The 23,971-nt window shown below is 40.6% G+C and overlaps 1 protein-coding gene across 23 annotated transcripts in view; it reads left to right on the top strand.

Moving 5' to 3' along the window:
* The window catches only part of PTPN4 (protein tyrosine phosphatase non-receptor type 4), a 293,063-nt gene that overhangs the window by 42,148 nt on the left and 226,944 nt on the right, over positions 1-23,971 (top strand). For 19 of the 23 annotated variants that reach the window (XM_005572938.4, XM_065525376.2, XM_074008842.1 and 16 more), the window contains exon 1: positions 15,626-16,057. The exons of the other annotated variants lie outside the window; for them this stretch is intronic. The gene's annotated coding sequence lies outside the window, so the exon portion shown is untranslated. Of the gene's footprint in view, positions 1-15,625; positions 16,058-23,971 lie in introns of those variants that run through there. 23 annotated transcript variants of the gene reach the window in all.

Here is a 23,971-nt window from a genome sequence, read left to right as displayed (position 1 = left end):
AGGGAGAATGAGTGTACAGGCTTTTAGATCATCCCTTCTCTGGTCTCCAGAATCCTTTAGGGCAGGGACTGTGTTATATTTATCTCTGCAAACCCAGATCCTGGCATGGTGCCTGGCACAGAGAAGGCACTTAACTAAGCCGAGCGCTGGTGGGTTTAGAAGTCCTAGTTTATGTTCTTCTTCAACCAGAACTGGTTAAGAATACGGGTTGGGATGACAGAGTACCTACAAGGGACAGATATTGGCACCCTCTTCATATGGGAACCTGGATGGTAGTGATAAAATATCAGTTGATAATATTTGAGAAGTTGTCAAGTTGTTGGAAACACATATAACTTCCCCAAATAACTAAGCTGGAAAACTGTACCAGTTTGAATGTGTAGATTCTGGTATGCTTAGAACAACAACAACAAAAAAGGCACACCACAGTGATCACACTTTACAGCGACACATGCTCCCTCTTCCCTATTGAAGATATAGTTCCAATTCTCTCCTTTTTTGGTTGATGTTTCTCCTGCTCTTTTCCCATTAAGACTACATCTGTGATTCTGTAAAATCTTTCCTTCCCTTTCTTATTACCTAAGCATATAAAACATTCATATGTGGAAAGATTCTGATATGCACGATAATTCCAAATGCTGCAAGCCCAAACAGACTTGGAAAAGTTCTCAGTTTACTACCAAAGCATACTTACATCAGAAATGTCTTAAAGCACTACAAGAAAAAGGGAAAAATCTTAGGGCAAAGACCCAATTGTAGTAGCAAGGATAACCAGTGGTTGAAGAGACAGGACATGGAAGGGTATTTCCTCCCCACCCCAGGCACTCTGCAATGGCTTGATGGAGTACTGGGAAGGATCTTAAAATAATCTACTCTCCCGTTGGACACTATTGAATTACTTTTTATCTTCACAAACAAGTGCTGCTATTAATTAATAACACCGTGTACCAGGCACTAGGCTAAGTGCTTTGTATGCCATCTCTTTTAATGTTCCTCATACTTTGCAGGTGTCAATAATCCATTTTTAGAGGTGGAGTAATTTGCCTAAGAACATACAACAAATAAATCTGTTGTACTCCACAGCTCAACTTCCTTCCACAGAACCAGTATTTCCAAGACAGGATCAGAGCCTGGCATTGTTAGCAAAGCTGTGCTTACTAGCTGTGTGGGTGAGAGGAGCAAAGGAGTTAAAACCTTCAAAGTGCAGACAGCAGTGCCTGGCAGGGGGCAAACACTCAATAACGGTTGCCAGTGTGCAGATGCTGTCCCTGCTGAGTAGGGCAACCCAGTTTGTCCAGGTCGAAAGGGAGGCTCAGAGCACAGGTTAAGATGGGGCTAGGGCATGTGTTATCCTGACAGTTGCTTGGTAAAAGACCTGATCCAGGAAGGAGAAATGAAAATTAAGCAGAAAGCCTGCTTCAACCAGAGCAACTGGCCCAGATCTCCAAGCTGGTGGGGCCACGTGAGGATTCAGTGAAGACCAGGAGGGTTGAGAGAAGGCAGCAAGGAACAGGTGGAGGGATGTTGTCTGGTGGTTTAAGTAACTGTCTTTGGATGCTAGGCACAGGGTGTAGAGCCCCTTCTGTGGAGACCTCAGACCTCTCCCCAATGCTAGCAGCAGCTCTTCAAGGCATGCCTGGTAGAAAAAGCCTGGGAAGAACACATGCCAACCTGACCACAGCAGTCAACTCATGGCCGATGGGGAGGGCCCAAGCTTGGGAGCAGTCGCCAATGGACATGCTTGCCTTGTACGTAATATATTTTTAATACATTAATAAACTCAAAATGCTGTACATTTAAAATGGGTCCGATACATGACAGCTTTTTGTCAACTATGACACATAGTGGAAATGCTATGGGTGAGAGGGAGATGGAGATGTGCTAGAATGGGGAGGAGCCTAAGGTCTGGATTGCCAGTGATTCATCCTTCTCCACTGTGGCAGATGCTGCTACGGATTTCCCAGTTCCCAATCTCCCCTCTCCCTCAGTATTAGAAGTACAGAAGCCCCACATTTCAGCTGGGAACACTGTAGCCCTGCAGTAGAGGTCACACTTCTCAGGCTCCCTTGCCTCAAGGTGTGGCCACGTGACTGAGCCCTGGCCAGTGAAGAAGTGACATGTGCCAGCTTCAGGAAACTCTCCTTTGAGCTGCAGGCACCTGCCTTTGCCCCCATTTCTTTGTCTCTTCCTCCAGTGGCCGCCTAGAATATGGATGTATTGGAGACCTAATCACCAATTTAGACCATGAGGATGAGAGCCACACCCGAGGGATCGCAGAGCAGGAGCTGGAAAGAGCCTGGGTGCCTGAGGACGTCACAGAGCAGGGCCACTGTGCCAGCCCAGGAGTGCCTCCCTCAGTTATTCACAGGACAAGGACATGAACCTCTCCTTGTATGAGCCACTGTATTTTAGGTTTTCTGCCAAATGCAGAAGGGACTATCTCAGTCTCTTGGATTCTTTTGTTAATTTTTGCTTCTTCTCCGCCTATGTGCAGGTCTCTTAGGACCGCCACCCCCCGCCCCCCCGCCCCGCTGAACTGAGGAGGCTGAGGCTGACCTGTGTGTCTCAGCTGTTTCCCTTTGTGAACCCCTAAGTGCCTTACAGACCCTGTGTTTATTAGTAGTCTATTGTTAATAATCATAGTAAGCTATCCAAGCTGACTTTTTATTGAACTTCGGAGTTTTATGGTTATAAGAGAATGAAAACCTCAGAATAAAATATTAGGCTCTTTGATCTGTGTGAATAGTCCCTCTTGAGCTGTTCTGGGTGTGTTTTTCTGTGATTTCCCAGCTATTGTGCTAAGCACCACACTCAGTCTCAGCTGCCTGTTAACGGGAACAGGAGGACTGATGCATTAGCATAACAAGGGATCTGCAGCTAGCCTAGGCTTTCTGAGTACTCCATGCACAGATGGGGTGGAGGGTGGGCAGGGACCAGAGCTGGGGTGGAGGGTGGAGGGGCATCTGAGAACAGGCAGGCATAGAGGGCAAGGGCAGGAGAGAGAGAGTCAGAGGGGTGGGCAGAGATGGCTCGCTGCCACTTAATAGGTATACAATGAGCAACTCTTGAAGAAAGAAAGGGAGGAGGAGGAGAGGGAAAGAAGGAAGGACAGAAAGAGGTTGCTAGGACCAAGTGCTAGGCAGCCAAAAAAGCACTGGGGGTTGCTTCAATAGAATACACAAGACAAGAATGTACATGCAGGTGCACGGGGATAATGCTTCAGCAGGGTGATAAATACACACACACACACACAGACATGGACACAGGCATATACAGACACATAGACTCATACAGATATACGCATATGTACATGTGTGGTAGCCAGCCTCCACAATGGTCCTAATCCTTGCCTTCTGGTGTTTACACCCTTGTGTCATTCTCTCCTACAATGTGTATGTCTGACTTTGTAACAAATAGAATATTGTAGTCATGATGGTGAGTGACTTCCAAGGCTAGGGCATAAAAAATTATGGAGGCTCCCACCTTGCCCTCTCTGGGATCACTTTCTCTGCACGAAGGCAGCCCTCATGTTGTGAGGACGCTCAAACAGCACTATGGAGAATTTCACCTTCTGCCAAAAGCCCATACCAATTGGCCAGCCATGCGGTGAGCCATCTCAGAAACAGATCCTCCAGCCCCATTCTGGCCTTCAGTTCCAGATGATAGTAGCCCTGGCCACAACCTCACAGCAGACCTTAAGCCAGAACCACCCAGCTAAGCTACTCTCGCTTTCCCAACCCACAGAAACTGTGAGGTAACAGTTTACTGGGGGTTTATGCCAAGGTAACTTGCTAAGCAGCAATAGACAACTAATACAAACTACATACACACATAATTTTCCATATATATAAAATCTATAATACAATGCATTTATAGTTTTTCATAATTATCAAAATAATATGGATTTACTGGAGAAATCTTATGAGATAAGTACTATCATGATTCCCATTTTAATTGACAGGGAAACTGAAACACAGATAGTTCAAGTACTTTAAGCAATAAGTAGAGGAGACAGCAGGCAATCTGAGCCTATCACTGTCTTACAGGATGGCACACTCTGGCTGACATTTTGTTGTATTTCCCTCCAGTCTTTTAAAAATACAGTTTAAAAAAATCAATAGACTTTATTTTCTAGAGCACTGTTAGGTTTACAGAAAAACTGAGCAGAAAGTACAAAGAGTTCCCATATATCCCCTCTCCCCTCCCCTTTCGCCTAGTTTCCCCTATTGTTAATATCAGGTATTAGTGTGGTGTGTTTTTTACAACTGAGGAGCTGATATTGATACATTAAGTCTGAGCTGACATTAGGTTTCACTGTTTGTGTTGTGCATTCAGTGGGTTTTAACAGATGCATGCTGATATGTATCCACTATTATCGTATCATACAGAATAATTTCCTGCCTTAAAATCCCGTGCGGCACCTGTTCATCCCTCCCTATGCATGTCATTCTTAAGCAGAGTTAATACTACATATACTAATTTTGCAGTTTTTAAATTAATATTGCATAAGTATTTTTTCATGTCAGTAAAACTTATTTATAAATATTATTTTTAACACTTGAATAGCATTCTATATGTGCATGGCTAAACCATAACTAAATTTATTTATTCCCTGTTCTCGGGCATCAAAATTGTTCTCCCAGGATTTTTTTTTTAAGTCCTGGGATGGAGGACCCTTGACAATTCAACTCATCCTGAATTTAAGTGTGCATTTGTCTACGGATGTGTGTGTCAGCTTTGGCACGTAGGTACAACTGCTGCAATTTCAACATCCTTAACCTGGCTCTGTCGGAAACTTGGAAATTATTGATTCTGTAAGTTATTTCTAGCCTGCCAGAGCACTTGTTCTTGTCCTCTCTCCCCCGACCCCAACTTGGCTTTTAGAATAAGTTTTCATCAGTTCCCAAGAAATGAAACATTGTGAATACAAAATGACTAAGAGCATTTCTTTGGACCCTACGCCCCACAGCAGACACAGGCTGCCCGCTGATTCCCTTTCAGGATTAACAAGGATCTGAGAACAAGCAGTATAGAAGTAGGGGCAATAAAGGAAATTGATGTTCTCTGAGATTGATTTGTTAAATATTCTGTATATCTTTTGCCCATTCCCAAATCCCTTCACTTCATTCTAAATTTGATTTTAACAGCCTACAAATTCCTATTGGATTAAATCTTTATGACTCATCTGTACTTTCAAGTTCCTGTAATTGAAAATTCCATTTATATGTGATTTTCTTATTATTGTAGTATCTTTTTTTGCACACCAGAGGACACCTGGGTCTGTATTTCAGGAAGGTACATACACCTGTTTGGACTGGCCTCATAGTCAGATTGTCATTAATAAGAAGGAATAAGGCACACAAAATTTAAGCCTCAGGTTTAAGCCTTGCTCTGCCCTCCACCTACAACTCTCTCTCTCTTTTCTCTCTCTCTCTGAAACCTGATGCTCAGATAGAAAGTTGGGTTCTAGGCCAGGCGCAGTGGCTCACGCCTATAATCCCAGCACTTTGGGAGGCCAAGATGTGCAGATCACGAGGTCAGGAGATTGAGACCACCACTAACACGGTGAAAACCCGTCTCTACTAAAAATACAAAAATTAGCCAGGCATGGTGGCAGGCGCCTGTAGTCCCAGCTACTCAGGAGGCTGAGGCAGGAGAATTGCTTGAACCTGGGAGGCGGAGCTTGCAGTGAGCTGAGATCGTGCCACTGCACTCCAGCCTGGGGACAGAGCCAGACTCCATCACGAAAAAAATAAAGTAAAGAAAGTCGGGTTCTAAACTGTGTGACTTCGGTAATCCTTAGTGCTAGTATTGACAGGAGAAGAACCTAAAGTAGTTAAAAACTAGAAGTGGCAAACTTGAACCGGCAATTGCAAGACTTTGTAAGTCACTGATTTTAATCAAAGAAACGTTTGTCTCACTCATAACGGGCAGTTTGTCTTTTAATTCTGAGAAAGTTAACCTAAAAAGAGTGAAGCACAACCTTAACTTTTGTTTTAATGTGGTCCCGGACCTTCAGATTGAAGAATAAAAATGTATGTAACTTGCTGAATGCTTACAAATTGTTTAGATAACTTAGTTGGTTTTTCCAATGAAAATTATTAGGCCACAGTAAAATGCTGGGTTAATCTGTCAGCATTCAGTAGAAAATTCAGGAACTATAATAAATAGGGGAGCCAACAGCCTTTACTGAAAATTAATAAAAATTTTAGTCAAGTGACTAGCAATAAGCTTTTAAGATCACCATTTGTTACAATCTATTATAAATTTTGCTTTACCTCCAGCAAAAGTTCACATATAAAATTGGAATCATTATTTAAACTGGTTAAATATGTGATGATAACACATCAAATCTCTAGTATCTCACATCTACAAGATTACAACAGACTTCTGAATTTCCTTCCCCTACACCTTAGGCATAGAACAGACTCCCCTCAGTGCAGAGGTTCCCATGGCAGTGATTATTAACCAGGGATGGGACCTAGAAGGGTGTGGGTGACACATCGGAACTGGGTGGGGAAAGGAAGGGTATTGATGTAGCATCTCAGGTGATTCTGAGGTACCCCTCATGCGGAGATACTACCACTGTTTTAACCGGTGTGCCAGGTTCAATCCTTGCCCAAATGTAATCTCTCCTTCCTCAATACCATGATATGAATTTTTCTTAAATCATTCACTTTATCATCATACTCCCTTTCTTACACACCTTCATCATCTACCAGTTAATGCTCATACTCTTCAGCTTGACTTTCAAGAAACACTGTACCTCTCCCCCCAACCATCATCACAAAGCTTCACAAGATTAGAAGTTGCCTATATCTCCTACTACCCCTTGCCATTACATTACCCTTCCAGAATGCTGCTGGAAAAATCCGTTTATTTCAAAAAAAAAATTTTTTTTTTGGCTCTAACATGTATGGCTTCGGTGGACCCAAGAGTAAACAAAAGCCAGAATCACTATTCTAAGGAGCACAAAAGTCAACTGGAGAGAAGAGAGGAAACTGGCCATTGCAGTCTCATGGGCTGTGTGCTTTGCTTGGGCAGAGAGAGTTGAGCCTTGAGTGATGAGAGGTCAGGGTGGCTTCTGGGAGGAGCCAATTTGACAGCTGAAATCCAAAGGGTGAGAAGGAGTTTGGCAAAGAAAGGGAAGGCAGGACATTAAAGGCAGAAGGAAAAGACTGCATATAAAAAGGTGAGAAGGAGTGACCAGCTCAGGATGGATGAGTCATCTGTGGACCAAATCTGTGCTGGAGATAGTTGACATACCTATTGCTGATAATAATGTGGGGATCACTGAAGTCCAATCACAGCAATGTGGAATATACTTAGAAGTGCTTTAAAACCAGAGAAAGTGTTGACTCAAACCAGTAGGTTGAACATGCCTGCTTGGTGGCAATGGACAGAAGGGAACATCCTAGGAGTGTGACAGGCTGTCAAAGTCTGTCTGTACTTCTTAAGCACTGTCCAAGGGACAGACACATGCATCAGTTGGGCACGGGTACTGTCATCACTAGAGGGGGATGCTCCATGGTGGGGCTGGGAGAGATCTCCATTCTATGTTCCCTAAATAACTTCTCGTGCCTGGAGACCTTCATACTGGAAAGAGGCTATCATTATAGCAAACATCAGTATCTGGTCCCTTCCAAAGGCATATTTGCTTTCAAAGAGAGAGTGATTTTACTTTGTAACCAGTTTCTTAAAAACAGTTTAGCATATGGACAGTGCCAAGTGCCTGATTAATGTGTGTGTTCTGACAAGATCAAAATTTGGGCTCTGTAAAACCAAGGACTAGGCTCTGGGCCCTGGTGGCTCCATGGGGCTCTGCCACATGGAAGGTACTAACTAAGAGGTCAGCAGGCCTCCTCTTTAAATGCAATAAGAACAATTTGTGTGTCCTGCTAGTACTGTTACTTGTGTGTTTTGCATCTCCTCTGTCTTCTCCTTGCCTCCATCTCCATCTAGAATGTAACAGGGAGCACTGTGACTCAAAGTGCCATGCTGCAAATGGTTTGTCACCGGTCCAAAACAAGATAAATCCAGAAATTGAGAGTAAGAGTTAGAACATTTTAGAGAAATTTGACAGAGTAATTAATTTCTGTTGAATGTAATAAAATATTGGGATTTGTTTTTATTAGGCTGTATGTCTTTGTTTTTTCATTTCATTTTATAGTAATTTATTTCTACAAAAATATTGGTCTATGATGGACTGGTCTTTCACCCCAGATAGTTTGAGAAGTACCAATATAGAGGGTAGGGATCCCTGTTTTACATTGATGGTCTATGACATTCAGTGCCTGTCCAAATGTCAACCCTGCTGCACAGTAGAATCACCTTGAGAGCTGAAAAAAAAAAAAAAAATTCTATCTCTCTATAGAGAGAAGCTTCAGCTCGACCCTCACCAATTAAATGAGAATTGAGGTGGGACTAGGGTGTGGCAAGGGCATCTGCATTTACTAAAAACTTCCTTGGTGTTTCTAACTTCTAGCCAGGAATGAAATCCTTAATGTGGGTGGTATCCAATCAATGACCACAGGTTGAATGAATGACTAAAGCATGTCAGCCAGCTAACAACAGGCGTTTATTACACACCTGACAGTGCTGTACCAGGTGGTGAGTAACACATTATAAAGTCATGAAGCTTAATCAAGGTTTTCCAATCTGATGATAAAGCTCCTATTGACAAAGCCAATACAAAACAAAGGGCACAGATTAATAAACCTATAGCATTCACCCACAAATAAAGTAACATTTACACACTATGGATGGATGAAGCCCGACTCTCTCTCTCTCTGTCTCTCAAAAGCAAACAGCATATTCAATAATATTTCACCTAATGGGAAAGAGATTTCCTTAGGCTGGTGTCTCCCCGGTGGTCAAAGAATCCACTAGATGTCACTCAAGGTCCCTCAAGGTTCCCTTTCACAGGCTTTGCGTGGTCTTTAATTACATCAGATCATTTTCCTCACCAAACTTTGTCCCCACAGTCTAAGACTTCTAATGGAAACCATGCAAAATGTAAGGCACAGAATGTGCTGGTTGTTTGATCTCTTTTCATGGCTTTCTCTAGCACTCTAGGGCCACACCATTCATGCATCTATTCAAGAATAGTAACTGAGGGCTGATGTTCTAATAGGACACATTAGTTTAAGCTGTGGTGGAATCATGAGGAGTGAAATAGCCTTGGTTCTGTCCTCACGGAGTTTACAATTTAATCTATGAAAGCACTCTTCATTCTAATTTGTGTTGTTTATTTAGTTATTATTTCTCCCTTCAGACCAGAAGCTCTCAAACTTTTTTGGCCACCATATCCAGAGTAAGAAAGAAAGAGATTTTGGCTGGGCATGGTGGCTCATGCCTGTAATCCCAGCATTTTGGGAGGCCAAGGAGGGTGGATCACGAGGTCAGGAGATCGAGACCATCCTGGCTAAAACTGTGAAACCCCGTCTCTACTAAAAAATACAAAAAAGTAGCCGGGCGTGGTGGCGGGCACCTGTAGTCCCAGCTACTTGGGAGGCTGAGGCAGGAGAATGGCGTGAGCCCGGAAGACAGAACTTGCAGTGAGCCGAGATTGCACCACTGTACTCCAGCCTGGGTGACAAAGCGAGACTCTGTCTCAAAAAAAAAAAAAAAGAAAGAAAGAAAAAGATTTTATATTGCAACCTATATTCACACAAATGCTCAAACACATAACCAAAGTTAAAGCTTCACAGTACAATGCTTATCTTCATGTTGTGCGATACATTCTGATATTTTCTAGTCTATTCCAGTTCCTTTTTTTTTTTTCAAAATGCTAGTCATGATCCCCCAAATTGATTTCACAACCTACTAATAAGTCACAATCCTAAGAATAAAAAATACTTGACTTGAAGGCAATGGCAACCTCTTGTGCTTAGCAAATAGTAAGTGAGCAATATATTTTTTTAAATGAATGAAAATTATGAGAACTAATTTGCATTAATGTTTACATTAAGAAGATATATACAGATTAAGTAGTTTATAATATGTATAATCAGTGTCCTAAGAACACATTTCTATATACACATTACATTCTATATACACAATTATAATGGATAATTTTTTTCAGATAATCTATACCAGATATACTAGGTACACTATATATGCTGTCAATGTAATTTTTTATTTCAGTAACAATCAAGGACTCACATATTTTAAATTCACATAATTAAAAGTATGTTCATCTTGGAAAAAGAAGTCATAAGGAGCAATGAACTCTTTCAGATATTAAAACTCATTATAAATTCCAATAGTAAAAGAGCTTGGTATTAGAGACCATAGCAACAGAGTAATGGCCTCCAAAGATCCCTAATCCACAGAACCTGTGAGTGTTAGCTTGCACAGCAAAAAGGATTTTGCAGATGTGGTTAAGTTAAAGATTTTGAGATGTGACTATTATCCTGGATTATGTGGGTAGACACAATGCAATCACAAAGATCCTTGTAAAAGGGAGGCAAGAGGGAGAAAAAAAGGCAGAAAAGATGATGAGAGAGAAATTTGATGCCATGCTACTAGGTTTGAAGATGGGGGAGGGAGCCATGAGCCAAAGAATGCAGGTGGCTTCCAGGAGCTGGAAAAGGCATGGGAACAGATTCTCCCCTAGAGCCTGCCTCCTCAAGGAACACAGCTTGGCAACCTATTTTGGATTTTTGATGTCCAGAACTGTAAGATAATAAATTTGTGTTCTTTTAAGCCACTAAAGTTATGGTAATTTTTTTGGTTTTTGGGAGTTCTTTTTGAGACAGAGTCTCACTCTGTCACCCACGTGGAGTGCAGTGGTGTGATCTCAGCTCACAGCAACCTCTGCCTCCCAGGTTCAAGTGATTCTCCTGTCTCAGCATCCCGATTAGCTGGGACTACAGGTGTGTGTCACCACACCTGGCCAGTTTTTTGTATTTTTTTAGTATAGATGGAACTCCATCTATACTATACCTGGCCACCATGTTGGCTAGGCTGGTCTTGAACTCCTGACCCCAAGAGATCCACCTGCCTCGGCCTTCTAAAGTGCTGGGATTACAGGCATGAGCCACCATGTGCGGTCAAAGTTATGGTAATTTGTTACAGCAGCAACAAGAAATGAAAATAGAGATGGAGTAAATCAATGGCATGAAGTAAAAAAAAAGTCCAGATCCAAAAAAATCTTTGAGAATTTCATATCTGATGAAAGCAATCTGGGGTGTGTGTGTGTGTGTGTGTGTGTTTATTCCATAGGTGGTATTAGGACAACTGGATAGTTATTTAAAAAAAAAAAAAAAAAAAGCTGCATCTCTATCCCCTTACACCAAAATTATTTCCCAGATAGCAGCAGAAGACCCACTAACAATCCTGAGATTGGGATCATGGATTTTTAAGTATTTAAAAAACACAACTAAAAGTACTAGAAGAAAATACGGGATTTTTTTTTTATTGTGAAAAATACAAAACCCAGAATGATAAGAGTTGGATTATAGTAGTAATAACTCTCACACAGTGAGGCAATCAGTAGTCAATTTGGCAGCATTTATCAAAGTTAAACATGGCCATACCCTTCAACCCAGCAATTGCATTTCCAAGAATTTGTCTTAAAGAAATGCTTCGATGAAAACGTTCTTTAGAGCATTATTTGTAACAGTAAATTACTAGAAACAGCCCGATGCCCATTAATTAGAGAAAGTTAAATACATTATGGTTCAGCCCTTAGAATGACATGTATCCATATGTTTTGTTGAGGAATGATTTCCACACACATTTGTAAGTGAAATACGGTATGATCCCTTGTGTGTAGGGAAAAGAGATGTAGGTTTAGCTTGTATGTTCAGAGAAAATTCTGGAAGGGTACGCAAGAACTGTCAATAAAACTTTTGAGAGTGGGACTGAGAGTAGGAGGAAGTCTTAGATTTTTAAAATGTTACACTTTTTTTGTACAGTTCCTGATATCAGGATTGCTAACAGGTCTTCTGCTGCTATTCAGCAATAAAGGAAAAAAAGGAAAGAATTGCTGAAAATGAAGAGGGAGAGAGCCATGCTGACATGGTGACAAATCTGGGCCAACTGCCTCTGAGTTATATGGTATAGGATTTTTAATGTTTTAAGTATATTTAACACAGCTCTGTGATTAAAGGAAGCCCAAGCCACAGAATCCTGAACTTACTGGAAACGTGTGCCACCTCTTTAAAGGTTTCAATTATTTAAATATGCTTGTTTTTGCTTTTAAGTTATGCATGAAGATTCCAGGCAGGTAAAAAAGATGAAATTCTCCCTTAATTGACTAGCTAAGGCAGACAGGTACCTAACCAAGGTCTCCTGTTGGGGACCAGGTTAGACAGCACTCACATTTGACTGAAAGCCTGTATACCTTGTATGTCCCGCCTCACCAGCATAGGTAACAAAATGAAGTCAGTTTAAGTCATGTGCTTTTTGAAGTTAAAATTCATACCACTCTGAGCTCTACCTAGCGAGTAGAGTCCAACCTTCCCTTGAGGTTCTTATCCCTAGATATCCCCAGTGATCCCACTGTTACTCATTTCTTCCAAAGGGGTCCTCTCCAGTTACTGATAGTGGGTGCTGGTGAGTCAGCCACAGTGCCTAGTCAAAGCTGCTTCTCCACTGCTGCTGCCTGGGGTCACTGCCAAGGCCCATACAGGCAAGAACAAATGTCTGTTCCCTTCTGGCTGTAGCTACCCAGGGTTAAGAGAGGTCCTACCATTGACCACACAGTGCAAAATGGCCAGTCCTTGCCTGCCAATATCCTCCAAGTGTGGATACAACCTTTGCTCTTACTCTCCCAAAGCACAGTCAAGGGCAGGCTGCAGACAAGGAAAAAAATCAGTCAATAGCAGTGTCTGCCAATATCCAGTAATGTTTGAGGCCACTTCTGAATGAAAAAAAAAAAAAAATTCTTGCTAACTTCCAACTGTTAAGTCATTTTAATTATGTCTCTTAATTATACATAAACTTTAGGTAATAATTTCTTATTCTTATAGCTCACGTCTATAAAACTAAAATAATTTTAGAAATTAAATTCACAAATTTAAAAAATTCAATTAATATTATGTATGTAATGTGTGGTAACGACATTTGTTGTTTTGCTGAAATTAAATTGTCCTCTGATATGAGAATATGGAACTCACTGCTATGGTATGTGCTTTTTTGTTTGGCATGCTTATAATTGACTTAATTATCCCAACATTCTTCTCTATTTGAATTTCTGTTAAACTTTTGTGCAGTGTGCCGTAAAGGACGTGTGACCTTCGCTTAGCCAGAATGCTGTCCTTTCCACAAGAAGTATTCTATTCTCTTCCCATTAGCCCCAGAAAATTAAATTTGTGCTTGGTGCCAAATACAAAATCAAGTGCAGGGTTTCGTTACAAGGTGGTCATCAAATGATCCAGCATAGCGGTTAGAATATATTAACTTTTAAAAGAACATAATTTAAGCAAGAGCAAAATATTTACATATTTTGTAGAGAATTTGCATATATATTTTCTTAGACTGCAGTTTAAGGAACTACATCCTTGCTACTCCAGGGTGGTCCAAAAGCCAAGGAGCTTGTTAGAAAGAGTTTCTAGGCCAGGTGCAGTGGCTCACTCCTGTGATCCTAGCACTTTGGGAGGCCAAGGCAGGAAAATTGTTTGAGGCCAGGTGAGTTCAAGACCAGCCTGGGCTGGTGAGAGACTGTCTCTATGTAAAAAATAAACAAAAAAAGCAATGCAGAGTCTCAGGTCCACTCTAGACCTAATGGATTAGAACATGCAGTTTAATAAGAACCCCAGGTGATCAGCATGTACATTAAAGTGTGAGATATATTAATTTATTATTTCACAATTCAACTTTCAATGGGCCCATGTGAGGCTGGGGCACAGTCTAAAGCGCTCTCTCTCTCTCTTTATTTTTAAGGACAATTATTGATTCTTCTCCTTCCAGGGTTGCAGGCAGGTAGATTTAAGGTGAACTCAGATTTTTCAAGGAATAATGGTGAGTATTGGTAACTTCAAAGGGTCCATCCTGGTGACTTGCAGGGGAAGTTCAACTCGGGAACTTTTGTGTCTTGCTTAACACCAGACACACGACTACATGTAAGCCAGGTGGCTCACACCTATAATCCCAGCTACTCCAAAGGTTAAGGCAAAATCTCTTGAGCCCAGTAGTTGGAGACCAGCCTGACAACATAGGAAGACCTTGCCTCTAAACAAAAATTACATATTGTATGATTCTGTTTACATAGCGAGACCTTGCCTCTCAACAAAAATTACATATTGTATGATTCTATTTATATGAAACATTCAATTTCTGGTGGAAGTCTCATGTGATCTTTGGTTGGAGGATGACTGGATGTTGACAGATGACAATGAGGTGAAGAGCATTTTAGCAGAGGGACTGGCATGATCAAAGACAGAAAATGGCGAGTCACAGGCAGGAATGCATATTTAGGGAGGAATGAATGAGCATTGGTTACAACAGAGATCTGGGAAGAAAAGCAAGTGAAGAAGTAAAGCAGGAAACATGGATGGGCAAGCTGTCTTTTTCAAATGGAAAAACTAACAGGTGTGAGGCAGAAGTGAGTCAATATAAATTTCTATCTTGTCCAGATTTGTTCAAATTCCCTTGATTTGTAGTCATTTTGTCGGCTTGGGGGGAAAGTGGTTTTGGAAAGATCGTCTTTATAAAGGTAGGCTCTGATAGGATGCTCAAGCTAAGAGCAAGGAAGGACAAAGAAGGCACCTGGAGACAGAAAAGGGCACTAATAAAAAATTGGGCAAAAAGGAAGTGTGGCGGTCCCCAAATCCCTTCTTCCTCCATTTCAGCTGAGATCACCCGCAGGCAACTGTCCTATTACCAATAAGTTTGTATGACCAGTAAAATATTATAATGCACCTGGCTAAAAACCCTGGCGTGATAACACCAAATTCATGTTATTGGAATGAACTAAATTTTAAAAAGCACACCGTTCAGGCACACAGAAGGCACCCCCGAACGTTTGTTTTATAAACGAAGGTTGGTTGCTGAGGCTTTGTTTTGGAGCCTATGTTTAGGAGAGGAAATGATTCAAAACTGCCCCCCAAAACCTATATCCTTTAGGAGCACTGAGGTTGGGGCGACCTGCTGCCAAGCGGTCTGGTTTTCCCTTTTAACACTGGCTTCTTGTCCCACTATCCGGTCCCTCAGGTCAGTGGGTGCAGCAGGGGTCGCAGCCCAAGCAACCAATCGCGATGCGGCTGCGGGGCGGGGGCCACAGCGCTCCGCCTCCCCCTCCAATCCGCGCTCCAATCCGCCCTCCCAATCCTGCTAGGCCGTCCTCTCTCGCACCTGCGTGTCCCTTCGCGCTCCGACTGGAGCGACTTCTCCTCCCTGCGCTGGCGGGGCAGGCTTTTAGCCTCGCTTCTCGCGAGATCGCCTCCTGCTGCTGCCGCCGCCGCTCCCGGCCGCTGACTGGCGGCGCCTGCGCAGCCGCCATGTTCGGTTGCTATGCTGCGGCCTGGGAGAGGGGGTGTGCTTGAGGGAGGAGGAAGAGATAGCGGAGGAGGAGGGGGAGGAAGGGGAGGTGGAGAAGGAGGGGGGTGACTGAGCTCCTCTTGCACTCTCACACACAAACGCTGCCCAGGATTACCCGCCAGCTCACGCCGTGCAGCGCGCTTTTCCGCTCCTCGCGCCCCACCAGCAACATTGTTCTCTCAGGACTCCTGGGTTCCAGGGGCCGGAATTGGGCCTGAGCCGGAGAGGAAAGAGACTTGGCTTTGGCCGAGGGGTCGGAGGATTGGGGCCAGGCCCCCCTCCCCCACGCACTTTTGGGGGTGTGGATTATCTCATCCCCGCAGGGAGGTAGGAGAGGTCGCCGGCTGCCCGCCTCCCTGCCACCTCCCTGGCGACGCCGGCCCGCGGCTGCCCAGCAGCATGAGGTGGTGCTGGCGGCTCCGGGTCGTGGCGCGACCGCTGCGGCGGCGGCTGCTCGGGGGGCGCTGAGGTAGCCCCCCGGAGCGGCACGGCGGACGCGCTTCTCCCCTGCGCGCCGGGGCCTCGAGGCTTTTTTTCTCCAGCCGAGAGGACGCGGCTGTGATATACGAAGGTAAGAGGTTCTCCGGTCCCCGCCGGCCTCTCGGCCCTGCACGCTGAACGCGAGGCTCTTACCTGCATGTGTGGCTCCTGGGAGGTGAGCCAGGTAGAGCAAGCCTGAGGTACGAGGATGATTTAAAAGGAAGGGAAAAAAAAATGCCTTATTTCCTTTCTTCCCGGGACCTCTGCTCTTGCGGGGGTTATAGTTGGAATCTCTGTTATGGGTCAGAGAAGGGACAAGGGATGGAATAGGTGCGGAGATGGAATGTTCCCCAGTACCTAAACTCTAGGTAAAGCTTTGGAATCTTGAGTTTTCCATTGCTGGTAGAATTCCTTTTTTTTTTTTTTCTTAAATTGGCTCATATGAGCGCTTTTTGCACGTTGCATGAGCCAACTCTTCCTACCATTGAAGTTTTAAGCCTGTTATGATTCTATCAGTCTATACCTGTATTTGGGAATCTGTAGTTCAGCTAAAAAAAAAAAAAAAAAAAAAAAAAAAAAAAGTTGTAGGTAAATAATGATGCATTTCGCAGGGTTTCCATAAAATGGAACAGCTTACAGTTGCACAGGTGATGTGTGGATGTTTCTGCAAAACTTGGGGTGGAAGATTTTATGTCTGGGCTTGCATCATGTAGTGACATCAGTATGTACAAGGACGATTTGTAGGATTTTTCAGAACGCTTGTTCTAGGGTAACTTGTTATACATCTGCAGTATGCCAGCTGCTTTTCGAATAAGAGGTTTCAGTAATACTAAGTTTCTGTGTCCAGATCTTGGGCCCAGTTGAAAGAGTACAGCGGATTGGTCACATTTAAAACGTATTTATGGAGAAAGATAAAAACAAAAGGCCAATGTGTCCGACTTGCAAAAGGCAATTAGAGTAGAAAGAAGATTGGAATAGTAAAAACCAGGGCATTTTTAAATCTTGGTTTTCTGAACTTGAACGTGCCAGAGGAAAAAAATTTTTTTTCAATTTTAAGGGGGAAGGAGATGGCCTTAAAATAAAGTATTGTTCAGAGCCTAAAGTGTGCTTAATGGAATAGAGCTAGATATATCATTTAAATCTTAGATTTGATTAATATAAATTCAGCTTTCTTTTAAAGAAAAAACTCCTAAGCAAAAGTTTGTGTATTGTACAGAACCTCTTCACTAGCTCATGAATGTGATCATTTTGTGGACATCACCATTTTTTGTCAGAATAAATTTATGCTCCAGTTACCACAAAAGCAATTTTTATGTCTCTTCGCATTTTTTATGGTACACATATCTTTGTTACATTTTGCATTGAAACACGCACGGTCCCATAATATGATCTTGAGTGATTTATAAGAGAAACAGTCCTTTTTGTACATGGGAATGTTTGTGATTTTGCTAGTCTGTTTTAAAAATTTGGCAAGAGGTTTTTAAAATCCAAGGAGGCATCACTATTTTGTAGTTTTTAAAAATATTAATTGAGTAGGTCCACGTTTATTAAGTTAGAAAATCACAGGTTCCTCAAAAGTAGTAATAGATGAGGATGGGATTTTCTTACTGCCCGTTTTCTAACGTCTTAGCTTCAGAGCTGTAGGTATTGAATTGAGTCAAACTTGTGTTTTTTTCTTATGTTCTAATTAAATATCTTTTAAAATGTCCCTGGTAACATTGTTACTTTAAATTTATAACACCCAATTTCTAATTTAGGCTAGGCATAAAACCAGCATTGATTGAACATACTTGCTAAAAATACTTTCTGGGTCGGATGTACTTAGAATGCAGCCTCAGGAAATTTCATTTGAACTATTCGGTGACCAGGGTACACTTCATTATTGTTGAAGGACTTTAAAAAAAATTATAGATCTCTCATACTCGATTTAATCAGTTTGGGCATAGATGCCTAACTTTTAAAAAAAGTATAATAAAGTGAGATAGTAATACAGTTTATGTGAGATGGTAATAAAAACTTTTCAGCTTTTTTTTTTAACTTATATGACTTCGTTAGATTGTTATTAAAGTGTGATTTGTATTTTTAAAATAGTATTGTTTTTTAAACATAATTGAGTTGTACAGTATCCATTGTTATCTGTTTAGTATTTATTTATGACTTACAAACTCTAAAAGTGGGATCAGTGATCATGGTTTTTAGTAAGTTGTCTTTAAGGAGCAAAGTAAGAGACTAGCAGAGAATTGCAAGGAGGTCTGTTATCGAGAGTACTTTTGCCTCCGCTTGAGAGTTAATATGGCCACTTTTAAACAAGAAAACTTTTCTAAAAATATGTGGAAATCTTGTTTGGTGTATGTTTAAGGGCAAATGTTTAAAAGTTCTGCCTAAATTCTTAGAATGCAAAATTGATCAACTCACTAGGAATGGTTGCTGTGGCTAGGAGTGGTTATTGTGGCTAAATATGAATTGTTGCTCCTATATAAAATTTAGCTATTGGTAGAAGTTTACGAACTGAGTTGAATTTTGTTGTTTTTCTCGGTTATTGCATGTTACGAAGTTTTTTATGTACCACAGTCCAGATGTGTTAAATTTGCCAGTTTACTAGAATAAGCTCTGAAGCCTTGAGTTTGGCTTAGCATTCCGAACATCCTTTTTATTGTTTGCCAGAAAAGTACTGTAGGAAGGAGGTGTTGTTCTCTCTTCATTTAATATTTAATTAGTAGTACAGACGGTGAGATAGGGTATAATGTAGAAATACCATAGAATCATCTTTATTGATATGAAAGTACCATTGTCTAGGAACAGCATAATTTCTTACCTTTTGCATGAATGGGGAAAAAGAGGAGGGGAAATTTATTAGACTCTCTTTCATTTCATTAGAGGTATCTTCCCTCACATTCATTCTTCATTTCATTATTCTTAAGTAGAAACTTTGGAAGAGAGATGCAAGTAGTTGAATAAATTAGTACAAAATGAAAATTACATCGTATAGACTATCATGAGGAAGATATCAACTTGGATTGGTTATTGTGTTTGTGTTTTTTAACAAGGAGGTTATATAGAGTAGTTGAAAGAAAAAAGGATCCAGAAGGGAAGAGTGTTAGTATTTATTGTCTGTTAAGTGTCAGATACCGTATAAGGGGCTTTTCATGTTCCACTCACCAAGTACACTTTATGAGGTAGGTACTATTAATCCTGTCCCCTCCCTGCCAAATAGAAGCTAAGGGAAATGAAATGACTTGTCCAGGCTCATACTTCTAGTAAGTGGAATTCTCTGAAACTATTCTTTAGATCAGTTCTGTCCAATTAAACGTTCTGCAATGATGGAAATATTTTTTCCTTCAACTTTATTGAAGTATAATTGACAAATATGATAGAAATATTATTTGCACTGTTAGTTATGGTAACCATTAACCATGTATGGCTGTGGAGCACTTAAAGTGTGACGAGTGTGTCTGAGAAACTAAATTTAAAATTGTATTTAATTTTAATCAATTTAAATTTATAGCCAGATGTGGCTGGTATCTGTAGTATTGGACAGCATAGCTTTAGGTCTTCCTGCTTAGAAAATCTGAGTTCTAGTATTTAATCTTGCACTAGTTTATTTATATATGGCATTAGGCAAGTTATTTAGTTCTGAGCTTCAATTTAATCTGGTGTGAAAATGAAGGGGTTGCCACTGAAAGATTATCTCCAAGGTTCCTTCTTGCTTAAAATTCTGTGATTCTTATTAAAACATACAGTAGCATTTAATATTCACAAGCATTGTATCTGAAAGGATCCCCCTCCCCAGTATGCTCACCCATTACCTAAAGATTTTTATTTAGTCAGTTTCTCTTTTTGAGAAGAGTATGTATAAAGCACACATAAAGGGTAGTGGATTATTCCCCACCTCCCCAGTTGTTTGGCAAAAACATTGTGTAACTCAAGGCAGTACTTTATGATGGAACAAAGTTTGAATCTTTAAAGGTCATATTTTAACACGCCACCTTCCCATTTAAAAATATATAGGAGTTCCCTGGTACTTATCAAATTAATTACAAATTTACCTGCTTCACCTTGAAGACTTTCTACCAACTTCATCTCATTAACCTTGTTTCTCATTCTTGCTTAAAAAGAAAATAGCCTTGTTTTTTCCTTTGTCCTCATTTCCTTAATTTAAACATCGCCTTCTCCAGTTCATATGCCACCTCTTTAAACCTTTTTCAAAATTCACCTGTTTCTGGAAGAATGCTGCTTAATCCACTCACAAGGATCAGTTAATGAATCCTGGTAATAGGTACCCTAAGGTTAACATGTTTGTTTAGATATAGTTTAATACATCCTTCTTAAGCTTTTTTTTTTTTTTCCTGCTTAAATTTTTATGTTACCTACTCTGTTTCCTTAATTTTCTTAGGTTAAAAAAATTAAAATAAGAATTGTTTCGTTTGTATTGCCTTATGAATTTAGTCTATTTTTCAACAATACTGCTTTTAAAAGTTGCTAATTCTTTAAAAAGATAAATACTGTAACAACATTTACCCTTGGTCACCACCATAATATATTTTTTTTGTTTCCTTGCAGATAATTGTTCATATTTAAAAAATAAAGTTGTGTGGTAGAGATAGAATTTTGAGATGAATATATTGGGAACATTGTGTAGTAGAGACTGTGCAATGTAGGGAAAAGATCATAGACTTTGGAGTCAAATCTGGTTTGGAATCTAGCCTCAAAAACCTTGTACAAATTATATAATTTCTGAGTCAGTTGGCCTTGAATTGTTGTGAGGATTAAGATAATATATGTAAGGCATCTAGCATTGTGCTTTAAATAGAAGAGATGATCAATAAGTGATAGTTGGTATTTTTTTTCATTTTTCTATTCCCATCTTCATGAATATTATTTATTTATTTATTTATTTTAGCTACCCAAAGCCGCCAAGGTCAGTGAATATAATTTAAGTGATTAAACATTCAGGTGATATACCATGACTGATTTAGACATTTACCTTTTGTTAACCGGTTTTTTGTTTATTTCCTCAGTTTAAAACCCTAGGACTGGGATAATGGTCAAGTGTCATGAATATTTCTATGCCAGATCTCTCTCTTACAAAAGTACCTACAGTGGGTGTCCTTGTTTTGGGAAGAAAAAATGCTAATTGTATAATTGTATTTCATTGTTTTAATTAATGTAATTTGAAAATTTATTTGGGGATGATGGTGAACATTCCTTTATATGTTAGTTAAGCAAACATTTGAAATGCCAATTGTAGTGGGAGCAATGGTATAAAGGTAAATAAGACATGATTTTTGTCCTTGAGCTCACATTCTAGGATGGTAACACATGTCAACAAACAATTACAATTCATAGTGACAGTGTAATAAGATCTGGGGAAAAGAGAAGTGGCATTTGAATATGGTCTTGAAGGATCATTTGGAATTGATCTGGGTAGAGAGAACAGCATGTACAAAAAGTCAAGTATGAACGGATGCGTGTTGTGTTTGGAGAAATGTAAGTTGTCTTGTTGGATATGTCTGTCTGTCTCTGGGTGGGTGTGGTTGTCTGTTCCTTTGTGTGAATCTCTGCGTGTGCGTGTGTGTGTGTGTGTGCTCGTGCGCACGCATGTGTGTTGATTGCAGTGGGAAATGAAGCCTTGTGGGGGTCCTTGTGTTTGGGCAATGAGTGGGATCATTTTAAGACCTTTAAAATAGAGCTTCCCAACTGGCGTGCCATGAATGGTTTACCAGTGTTTCAGAGAGCAAGATACCCTTGTTTATGGGACCTGGGCATATCAGATCCCCTTCCCCACCCCGCCCCAGGATGGTTTCTTTTGGCTTTGAATAGCCTTCGTGGCTTATCCCGGTGTGCTAAGAAATTATTATTTTCTTTGTTGCCAAGTTGGGAAAAGGATTGGGAAAACCACTCTTTAAGAGACTGTAAGTATTGGAAAGTTTATGGTACCCACTCACCCTTGGCATACACTGTGTAATCAGAAATAAATATCAAATCCTAAAGTAAGCTTAAGGTAAACTTGAGAATTCTTAAGTCAGAGTCCCTCGTCTTTCTTCCTCTTTTTCTCTCCCTTTACCCGCTGCCTCCCCCACTTCACTGTTGTGTGTGCATGTGCGTGTGCGTGTATGTGTGTGTGTATGTGTGAAATATCTTTTTGGTGCCCTTGCGTTACTGGTACCCTAAACACGCATTTAGTCTGCCTCTTGAGAAATCAGCATTAACATTCGGGAACAATTAGAGGTATTTAAATAAGGAATGATAAGATTAGATGCGGGTTTTGAAAGGTAATTCGTGACTTCTAGATAATGATGCAAAGATACAAGGATAATGCAAGGATGATGAGGTTAGAAATGGAGCAGAGAGACCAAAGAGACCAGATGCTGTTGCAGTGGTCCACGGGAGGGATGATAGGAACCAGAAATAGGGTAATATAGATTAGAACTGAAAACTGAGTAGTTTCACTAGACCTGAGAGTCCATTTGGACATTGTGGGGGAAGAGTTGAAGATAATGCTAAGATTTCTTCTTTAGCAACTTCCCTTCTTTAGCGAGGGAAAGCCAGATGATTTTTATTGAGCGCTTCCAGTGAGCCAGGTATTTTGCTAGACAGTGAAGTTGTCATGAGTTCTTATTTAACATTTTAAAATAATTTCAAACCTAATGAGAAATCTCAAGAAAAGTACAACAAAGAGCTCCCAAATCGCCTTAAACTAATTTTTAACATTGTACTAGCTATGTATCATGTGTATACACAACACAGAATGAGCCTGGAACATCTAGTGCTTGGCTCAGTAAGGTCTTCTTTTCAGGATGCCCCAAGGGGTAACCTTGGAATTGTCTTCAACCCTTTCCCTTTTTCTACTATATCTAATTGGATCCTCAAATTTCAGTGAAACAACCTCATCCTCTCTCATTTCTGGTCCTACATTTTAATCCTTATTTCTCCATTTCAGGGGAATGCACCATTTCTAATTTCATTTGACTTTTTTCTGAATTATTTGAGAGCAAGTTGCAGACATGATGCCTATCACTCCTAAATATTTTAGTGTGTATTTAGAAAACAGGACAGTTTCCTACATAACTGCGAAATCAGGAAATCAACATTGATACAGCGCTACCTTCAGGTCCCTAGATGCCATTCAAATTTTTCCAGCTATCCCAGTAGTGTGTCTCGTTTCTTTTTGGTCCAGCATCCAATTCAGGTTCACACATTGCATTTGATTGTCACATCTTTTAGTCTCCCATCAGTTTGGAATGGTTCCTTAATATTTCCCTGTCCTTTATGACCTTGACAGTTTTAACGAGTGGAGTCCTTTTTTTCTGTAACATGTTTTCCTCAACTTAAGTTCATCCAGTGGTTCCTCATGTGCAGACCGAGTGCATTGTTGGCAAGAATGCCATAGAAATAATGTTGTGATATTCTTAGTACGTCACTAGGAAACGTGCTGTATAGTCCTGCTACCAGCGATGTTTAACTTTGAACATCTGTTAAATTCAAGTCTGCTGGGTTTCTCTACTGTGAAGTTACCGTTTTTTCCTTTTGTAATTGAGAATTCTCATGTGAGAAGATATCTAGGAGTGTGTCAATAGAGCTGAAGGTGCTAACCACCAGCCTTCAGGTCTGATGACTGCTACCTGAATCAGCCACAACTGTGAAAGCTGTCGCCTACATTTATTAGTTCATATTCTACTGACAGAGATTTCCCCCTTCTTCTCCATACATTTATTTATTCATTTATTTATATCGATATATTCTCCTGGATTTGTTTCTGTTTAGTGGTTTTTATTAGTTACTGTCATTTTAAAATTTCATTTTGTTGGTCAAATTGTCCCAAATTTGGCCTTTAAGTTGGCTCCCCTATCTCCTTGACCTGTCCCCCTCCTTGGTGTATTTCCTTACATTCTGGCCTAACAAGATGTTCCAGATGATCTTAATAATCTCCAATCACAGCTCTGAAATAGTTTGTTTTTCTAAGGAATCCAGATTTTTTTTTTTTTTTTAAGTAGAGGTGCTGTTT

This window comes from Macaca fascicularis, chromosome 12, assembly GCF_037993035.2.
Source record: "Macaca fascicularis isolate 582-1 chromosome 12, T2T-MFA8v1.1".
In the NCBI taxonomy this organism is placed as follows: Eukaryota; Metazoa; Chordata; class Mammalia; order Primates; family Cercopithecidae; genus Macaca; species Macaca fascicularis.
The sequence above is the reverse complement of the archived record's forward strand: the minus strand, read 5'-3'. Positions and strand labels throughout refer to the sequence as shown.